Source organism: Octodon degus, unplaced genomic scaffold (assembly GCF_000260255.1).
Source record: "Octodon degus isolate 3935 unplaced genomic scaffold, OctDeg1.0 scaffold00057, whole genome shotgun sequence".
NCBI classification, from domain to species: domain Eukaryota; kingdom Metazoa; phylum Chordata; class Mammalia; order Rodentia; family Octodontidae; genus Octodon; species Octodon degus.
The window spans coordinates 2,829,199-2,838,637 of record NW_004524633.1 but is presented as its reverse complement, the minus strand read 5'-3'; positions in this window follow the sequence as shown (position 1 = coordinate 2,838,637).

Below are 9,439 nucleotides of genomic sequence, written 5' to 3'. Positions count from 1 at the left end.
ATATTACTACATTATTTTTGTACCTAAATGTCATTTCTCAGTGGCCCCTCCAGGGTGCTCTGCCCCCTACGCCCGCTGAACCACACTGCAGGGCACATGTGAGCCAGAGCTCCGAGCCCGAGTGGCCCAGTGATCTCCCAGCGTCCCCGTGCATGTGCAGACGCAGCAGGAACAGCCTCAATGCAGGCCCCGCACCCCACAGCAGGTAGACCCTCAGAGGCTGAGGCTGCTTTCAAACGCAGCTTCCCGCTCTTGCAGGCTGAGGCTGAGGCTGAGGCCTTCACCAGCACCTGCATTGCACCGTACCAGGGGGAGCGAAAAGGGTGAGAGACTTCTCCAGTGCTTTTTTGTTATTTAAAGTCAGTCTAGGGGCTGGGGAGATGGCTCAGTGGAATAAGCGCTTCTCTGACAAGCACAAGGGCCTGAGTTCAATCCCAGTTCTGCAAAATAAATAAAAATAAAAAAATAAAATAAAGTCAGTCTAGGGGCTGGGGAGATGGCTCAGTGGAATAAGCGCGTCTTTGACAAGCACAAGGGCCTCAGTTCAATCCCCGGTTCTGCAAAATAAATAAAGTCAGTCTAATTAAACTGCCCAGGGGCTGGTGAGATGGCTCAGTGGTCTAAAGCACCTACTTAGAACAAGCTTAGTAAAGCACAGGGACCGCGGTTCAATCCCCCAGCACCACATGCCAGCCAGCCCCGCCCCCTGGTGGGCTGAGCTGGCCACACACACACACACACACACACACACATAAATAAATAAATAAAAATTTTTTAAAAATTCAAAAAATAATTAAACTGCCCAGGCTGGGCTTATACTTGGGATCCTCCTGCCTCAGCCTCCCAGAGTGCTAGGATCATAGGCTTGCACCCCTACCCCCAGCTTATGCACTTGCTTTGTGTCTCCCTTTGTTGTTCATGCTAGCCTTGAACCTGCTACATAGCCCAGGCTGGGCTCCAACTCACGGCAACCCTCCTGCCTCGGCCTCTTGAGTGCATGTATTACCGGCATGCACTACATGCCCAGCTCAAATCAGCTGCCTTCGGCCTCATCAGTATTCTCCCATTAACTAGGTAGAACCACTGAGGAGGTCTCCACAAGCTCAAAATGTGGTCCCAGGGCTGGGGAGCTAGCTCAGTAGAATAAGTGCTCGCCTGGCAAGTTCAAGGTCATGAGTTCAATTCCCCAGTACCGCAAAAAAAAAAAAAAAAAAAAAAAAATTGTGGTCCCAGTCTGACCAGACCTAGAACAGGTGGACAGTGACTTCTGATGACATTTTGGTGTAGATCCAGAAGGATGTTAACAAGCGTCCCCCAGGCTCGAGCTCAGCAGAGCCGCAAGGCACACGTCCTTGTCCCCAGGGAAGTGCCCTGGCCTCCTCAATGACGACTGTCAAGGCTACTCATCCCCAAGACTGAAAAATGCCCCAAAGCTGAGCTGTGACTTACCAAGCCGCTCCGCAGAGTAAACTGTTTCCCATTTGTTAAGTTTCGAGGACACAAAATGATGCCTCACTCAAATGACAAAGGGCTGGTCACCTCAGCAACTTCATCTGAGGATATGAAATGTGAAGATGACTTGGTGCGTGGCATCAAGGGAAAAACGCAGGTGGCCTCATACAAATATGACCAGGATCAAATCAGCCCAACTGCATGGGGTCTGCCGGACATGGTGGCTGTGTCCAAGGGCATCCTCATGTTTTGGCCCCATTTCATAGGTGGGAAAACTGAGGGTCAGAGCAGCTGGCTAGCCTCCCAGAGACATGCAGGAAAGCAAGGGCCGAGAGCCAGGATCTGCCCCTATGACTGAGCACAAGCTTTTCTACATTATCACTTAGCTTACATAATAAACCCTCACCAGCAAAAGAAACAATTTGGACAATGAAACATACCCTGCATGTTTAAATTTTAAAAAATTAAAATGTACAGTAAGACTTCCTGCAGCAGCTCTGGCATCCTCTCTCCTGAGGGTCTTTAGCTGCCCTGTCCTGTCTGCTTGATGTCCTCCATCGATTCAAACCACTTACAGCAATTTCTGTCAGGGAAAAACACCACACTGTCCTCATCCACCGTATTCACCAGACCTGGCTCCTCCTCAAAGTCGAAGTGACCATGAGAGGTAAACACTTGAAGGGGACTCAGGATACACAGGCAGCGGGAACAGCACCGCTGAAGACCCTCAGGAGGCACAAGAGCTGCTGCAGGAAGTGGCCAGGCAGAGGGAGGGGCGTGTGAGCTTGTGGAGGGTTTTGAGTGTGATTAAAAGGCATGTGTTGGACCGGCCAAAGAGCTCACCAGATTAAAGCGCCTGTAAATAGATCCAATCCCTTGCTCTGCCATGCCCCCCCCCCCCGGGCATGCTGAGATAGCAACTGAGATGGGCATGGTGGCGAGCGCCTGTAATCCCAGCTCTTGGGAGGCTGTGAACAGGCAGCTCACTATGAGTTCGATAGTGAGACCCTGAACACCCCGTAGAGCCTTCCATAAAATACAGAAAATAATAAAATAAAAGCCATGTGTCTTTTACTGGAATTAAAAAAAAAATTCTTTTTGAGACATGGCCTCGCCGTGTAGCCCAGGCTGGCCTCAAACGTTCAGTGATCGTCCTGCCTCGGCTTACCAAGCGCTGTGATTACAGGCTTGCACTATCCCCCGGGGGGAATAAATGTCTTTTTTATTTTTCCATAATTTTATTGAGAAACAAATAGCAATGAGACAGTTTCAAATCAAATTGGTAGGACAGTTTCAATAATTAACACATTGCATACTGTCTTTGGAATAAATATCTTAAAAATTTAGTCACTGTATTTTGTGATCACACAGTAATTGTTTAGCTCTTATAAATATTAAAATGCACCTGCAAACCTCATCTTATTTAATACAAAATGCTTCAGGGCAGCAGGATTACTGAGTCAACTGCACTAGAATCATTCATGGAGAAGCAGAAGGGAGTTTTGTTCTGTGTCCCCCTCTCCAGCTCTCTCAGGTCCTCAGTGGGCCTCGGGTAGCGGTAGTGAGAGGGATAAATCCCCCCACGGCGCTCTTCGACCGCTTACCAGGAAAGACACCCCCTCCTCCCTGCAGAGGTGAGAGTGACAGATGTCTTAGGATGACAGATCTCTTAAATCAAGACAAAACTAAAATCAAAGGTTTAAAAAAAAACCTCTAAATTTTTAACAGTTACCCAAAAAGTTAGAATTTTGAAATGATGGTTATTATGCTGCAATCCTTCCCTTCCAGCCAAGTTCTCCAAGGAGGTCTTCACATGGGCACGGGTCACCCATCTGCCACTTACTTCCAGGTTCCGCGTCGGGATGGGGCTGGGAATCAGTCTTGTCTTTTAATCCAATCCATTAACTCTTGCATTTCATTCCCTCCAGCCGCAAGAGCGGTGGATCATAAAGCGTCACTCCCAGTGCGCGGCAAGGTGCACCCGCCGAGTGCCGAGTGCCGCCGACACAGCCCCCTCCCTGTGGCTGGGAGAATCCCTGCAGTCCCCACCCCATGCTCCAAGCTCTGCAGACACCATTCACATTCGCCCGGTGGGAGGTGACAGGGCGCTGACCTGCACTCTGCCGCGCACACAGGAAGGCCGAGCAGGTGGAGGAGCCCGCAGAAGCCCACGCAAACTGGGAAATTTGGCAAAAATACATTACACGGGCAACACCAAAGTGCCTGTTATCTTGATCCCAATTAGAAGGCACTAATCTGACGGTTTCCTTCTCTCCTTCTCCATGTGAAATAGGGAAATTTGCAGGGATGGTTTCGAAGAGGACCTGCAAGAGCCTCTTTCACACGTGGATCAGGTTAGCCGACGGGCAGACAAGAGAACATGCGTGCAGGAACACAGCAATGACAGAGAAATCAAATGTATTTCATTAAAAAAAAAAAAACCTTTTTTAATCTGGTGCTCACAGGGGAGGGGGTACCCCACGAAATTCTAACTGCCATCTCAAAGACTTGTGGCCTAGCTAAGGAAGGAGGAGACCCAGGACCTCCCGGAACTGGGTCCACCAAAGCAGGAGTCTGAAGGCAGAGCCGTCTGCACTCTCTGGGATCCTAGAAACAGGCGCCTCGACTGATGACAAGACCCGGGCGATGTGGAAAGCAGGGCCCACGACTCAGCCCACCACCAGGCCTAGGGAGGCCTGGGGCCAAAGCTGCACAGAGGTGGGGGTGGGATCCCCCGGCAGTGCAGGCGGAAGTGCTGGTTTTCCAGGCCAGGAGGAGTCTGCAGCTCGTGTCACGGTTACAGAGAAAACCCAATTCTATGGTGAACAGCTGTGTGTGTTATATTTTCAGATGTTTAATAGAAGCTTTTAAAATTCATTCGTTTAAAAAGACGGGGTGTGTATCAAGATATTTGCTATAAAAAGGGGAGCTGGAGAAAAGGACTGCAAACCACGCCCCAAATTCTTTTTTTTTTTTTTTTTCCGGAACCAGGGATTGAACTCAGGCCCTTGCGCTTGCCAGGGAAGCGCTTATTCCACTGAGCCATCCCTCCAGCCCCAAATTCTTGAAAAGGGTCCTCAAGATTCCCACCGGCCCCCAGGGGCGTCAGCTCTCGTGGGTTCCTTTTAGGGCTGGCTGAGAGGAACTCAAGGCTCCTCACGGCTTCCCGGAGGAGGTGCGGCTCTCACCAACTTAAGGGGAACAGAGCAGGCGCTGACCGCACGGCCCTGGCGCCCTGGCGCCCTGGCAGCAGAGGGCAGCGGGGCACGGCGTGTCCTGGGGGCACCTAGGCAGAGGAAGGCCCAGCTCCCGCAGCTCTGTCCCCGCTGGCCGAGACCCCGCAGGCGGGACAGGGGCGCCAGGCCAGGCAAGGTGAGTGCACGGAGGGCCTGGGCGGCCGGCGGGCGGGTCCGGTCCCCGCGCCGCCTCCGGGAAGGAACCCGGCCTGACGGGCTGCTGATGACCTTGAACAGGTCAAGGCGGCCAGGCAGTGAGCACAGAGGCTCAGAGACATCTGTGACATCCATCACCTCCAGGTGGCGTAGGGCGGGCTACTGCAGCCGGGGAGTCACCTCCTCCCCTTCCTTGACTACAAAGCCCGGACAGGAGGGAAACTGGGGAGAGGCTTGGTTTTGGACGGGAGCCCTCCAGTGCAGTCCAGGCTGCCCTTGAACTCCGCCTCCTACTCGTGAGCCTCCTGCCTCGGCCTCCCCAGCGCAATGCGGAGACTCCAAGCCTGCATCACCATAGCCCGCCCGATTTCTTTCTTTAGAAACTTTGGGTAACTTTTAATTCTTTATAATAATTTACAAAATACTGGTGTAGGACACCACTTCGGGAAATAAAAACGCGGTGCTTGGGCGCAGTCTGCTCGCCTGGCTGTCGTTTGCGGGTAGTGTCCGCTCCTTGGCTCCTGGGGAGCGAGAGAGGGTGGGGGTGCGAGGCCTGGGACCCAGTTTCCTCAAGGTCGCCTGCCAGGCCACTTGCTGTGCTCCCGTGTGTGTGTGTGTGGGGGGGGGTGCCGGCCTCGCGGATGCGCGGAGGGGACACGGCAGATGCAGGCTGAGCGGGCCTGGAAACCCCTCCATACGCGGGACCGGGTCGTCCTGAGCCAGCAGCACCAGTGTGGGGACTTTGAGGAAGCCTTCCCACCCACGTGCCATCTGCATTTTAGTTTATAAAATGATTTTTTCCCTTTCTTTCTTTTCTCTCTCTCTCTCTCTCTCTCTCTCTCTCTCTCTCTCTCTCTCTCTCTCTCTCTTCCTCAGTAGTACTTGAACCCAGGGCCTTCACACAGAGCTGCATCTTTATCTTTTTTCTTTTCTTTTCTTTCCCCCTCCCCTTCTTTCCAGTGTTTGAGACAGGGTCTCGCCAAATCTCCTAACTGCCTGGGCTGGAATTCGCGATCCTCTTGCCTCAGCTTCCCAGGGTGCTCTGTGGCCGTAAGTGTGCGCCACACCTGGCTAAAGACAGCTTTCCTGACACCAGTCACTTAATCCTGCAGCCCAGGCTGGGCGGACTCATTGTTATTGAAAACCAAAGCAGCGGAGAGATTTAGACAAACACACAAACGAGGCGTCTGGGCGAAGAAGTCTGGGCAAAGTCGCGGGAAGCATGCCTTTGCAAATCCTCCCCGCTTCCTGACGCCCCTCCCACGACACAGACCCCCGCTGCCACACGCTGCCCACACGCGTGGGCCGGAGGAACAGGCCCGGGCTTCGGTCCTTCCCTTGGGCACAGCTTCCCCCGGGCCAGCGTGCGCAGCCTCTGCGTCCTCCTCTTCTCCGAGAGCCTGCAGCTCCCGCACCCGACCCGCCGTCTTGTCCAAACCGCATCTCCCCGCTGCGCTTCAGCAAGGTGGCGCAGCCCCAGGACAGACTCCAGGAGTCGGGCTGGGGCGCAGCTTCTCCTGGGTCCGCCGAGTCCGGACCACAGTGCGCAGAGGCGGAGCCAGGTGGGGCAGTACAGGGGCTGCGCCCGAGGGCCAGGGTCACCCCTGAGAGTCGCCCCCTGCAGGCCGCGCGCGCCACGGGTGCGTGGGGAGTGCGCTCCGGGTGCGCGCACCTTCGCTGTCCTCGCAGGCTTGGACCAGGTTCAGAGCCACCTCTCCAGGAACCGCAGCAGGGTCCCCAGACCCCGCCGGGGGCCACGGTCAGGGACGGATCAATTTCTAGAATCAGCGCCCAAAACTAAAACCCTGACCATAAAGATCAACCCCAAAAAAAAAAAAATCAACCCATTTTGCTCCTTTTTTTTTCAAATAAATCTCCCTCCCTTCCTTTGGTTTCTATTCATAGGAGAATAAAAAGCGGGTGTCGGTTGTGCTATCTCCGGGTTCAGGGCAAGGCGGATTTCAGGGTCTTTGTTACTCGCAGGTGCCGCATCCTCAGCCCGAACATGGGTCCCTGCCCCCACTAAGCGCAGAATTCACTCCCGGATGCCTGCCCTTCCCGCTCTGCTCCGGTTCGCGCACTCTGAAAAGCTGAACCCCAAATGCTTTCCGGGCCTGGCCCGTCCTCCCTGTCAAGGCGCCCGTGGGCCCCCGCCAAAGGCCCGCTGTGGTCCTGGTCCCGGTCCGGGCGAAGCTGCCGGGTCTCCCAGGTCCACACCCGCTGCGGAGCCGGGCCGGAGGCTGCAGGCGGCTGCGCGTCCCTCAGGCGCGGCCGGCATCGCTGCTATGCGCGGAAATATGAGCGAGTAATTTTATAAGTAACAAAGGATCATGGATGGAATGAGGCCCTGTTATCCGATGTCATTTAGAAGCCTTGGATCAGCAGCTTCTTGAAGCTAAAAGCGAATCCAAGAAGCTCAGCCTTTCCCTTCCCCAGCGGTGCCTGCTAAATTTAGCTGTAACCTCTGCGTGTTTGCACAAATCGTGTACCATTTGCTGTTTGTGTAAAAACCGATTAGCCAGACACAACTGTGAAACAACTTGTTACTTTTATAGCTGCAACACACAAACAAATTTAGATCCGTTTAGCTTTCTGTGTAAGAGGAGATTAGAGGGCCTGGGCTGGGACGCGCAGCCGTGACTCCCCGGTGAAGCTGCCGGTTCCCGGCGCTCGCTCTGCGTTCTGCTTCCTTTGAAGGCCCGAGCCGGAGCTACGTTGTTCGTCTAGGTCGTGAAGGGGACCACTTATCGGGAGCAGACCGGGCGTGAGAGGGGAAAAGCTCCATAGCGACCCTGAGCCCTCGCTGGGCAAGGAGCAGGCCTGGTCGCACTGGTGGTATCTCCGGGCAGGCGACAGCACAGGATGGCCCGGTCGCGCCCGGTGGCGGGTGCGCGGCGCGCAGCCTCCACTCTGGATTTGCAAGCAACTTCTTATAAGTGATTACAATGGCTAAATTAATTACAAAATAATTAGAATTAATGCAGTCCAAAGATAGGAGGAAGGAACCGGACTCCCGCGCCACCATTTCATTTGTGCCTTAATTTCTTTTTTAAAAGGTCGAAGTGGCTCAAACAGGCATTAAAACCATCTGAGAGGACATTCCCATTCCTGCCGAAAATCTCGCATTTCACACTCACCCTGCCCAAGTAGGGCCAGGGAGGGGGTGGCGGGCACCTGTTTTTAACAGGGTATTAATTGCGATGCCTTGGCCGTCAAAAAGGCTTGGGGCAGGAGGGAGGGAACATCTATAGGGATCCTCGAGAAATCTATCGTGAGAGGTTGCAGCCATTGAAAGGAAAAACACTTTAACTGAAAATATTATGAAGGCGTAAAACAACCGTATTATCAAGTTAATGAACACGATGTCATCCCACTGCAAAATTTAAAATGCCATCGCAGAAATCTAAACAATCAGTTGGGTTTATTTAGCACTTCCACTGAAGGGAAGGAAAGGAATTTCAAAAGCTGAGATTGAAATGCTAAAATGGGAGATGTTTGGAATTTACTCGCTTTTGAAAGGAATTAAAATGACCAAGAAGTGTCGTGAAGTTTTCACTGTCGAAGATAATTTAAAAGATCACTGTGGTTTAACAATTAGATTTTTTCTCATTGACAGGTCGCCTTGCAGAACTGTCTGGTCACTTATACCTAATGGGTTGATATGGATGGGATTACCACCCACATCCTGACCCTAAGTGAAAGCTAAAGGAAAAATACTAACACAATTTAAATTAGGTAAACGCCTCCTTTGAATTAGCAAAGTTTGAAATGGTCATTATTTGGACTTTCTAATGCAGATTCCATTTAAAAATCTTTACATTTACTAAAGACACCTAAATAAAACATAGGCTGACCATTTTAAAAATTTATTTACAAAGTTGTGTACAACACGAAGGGATAACATTTAGAATACCATATATATTCATTCATATATAAACAGACTTTTATAATAGTGACACTTCGCCTTTCTGAAAATTTTTTTTGTATTTAAAATCTCCCAAGGGCTTTATACATTCTTTTCTCAGATAAAACTGCGGAGATTGAACCTTCAAAAAAAATGAAAGTTCAGAGCTCTAAATCTACTGAATTTGTTTTTTTTTCTTAAAAAAATAAAAACCCCAAAAGGAAAAATCAATAATTTTTATACAAATATGTACAAAGGTCTTCCCTCCCCACTCCCCAGGTACTGGGAGCTGGCGCCGTTCGGTGCATTGGGGGGGGGGGGGGACTCGGGCTTGGTTTTACCTGTGCGGAAAGCTATTCCCGGCGGGCGCGCGAGGCTTCTCCGTGCGCTCGGGTGCGCGCGGGGACCGGAGTCCGCCGAGGTCTCAGCCACGGGCTGGGCGGCAGCAGGGCCTGGGCCGGTAGGGATCCGGGATGGCACGGTCCGTGCGAGATCGCTCGGTGTGCGGTGCGGCGCGGGCCGGGTGCGCGTCCCTACTGCGCTGGCCACTTGGCCTGCGCGGCGGCGGCGGCGGCCGAGGCAGCCGGCTGCAGGAACTGTCCCGAGAGCGGCACGCTCAGGATGGGCGCGATGGCGGCCGTCGTCCGGCTCAGCGAGAGCGGCTGGTGCGCGGCCACGAGCGCTGCGGGCT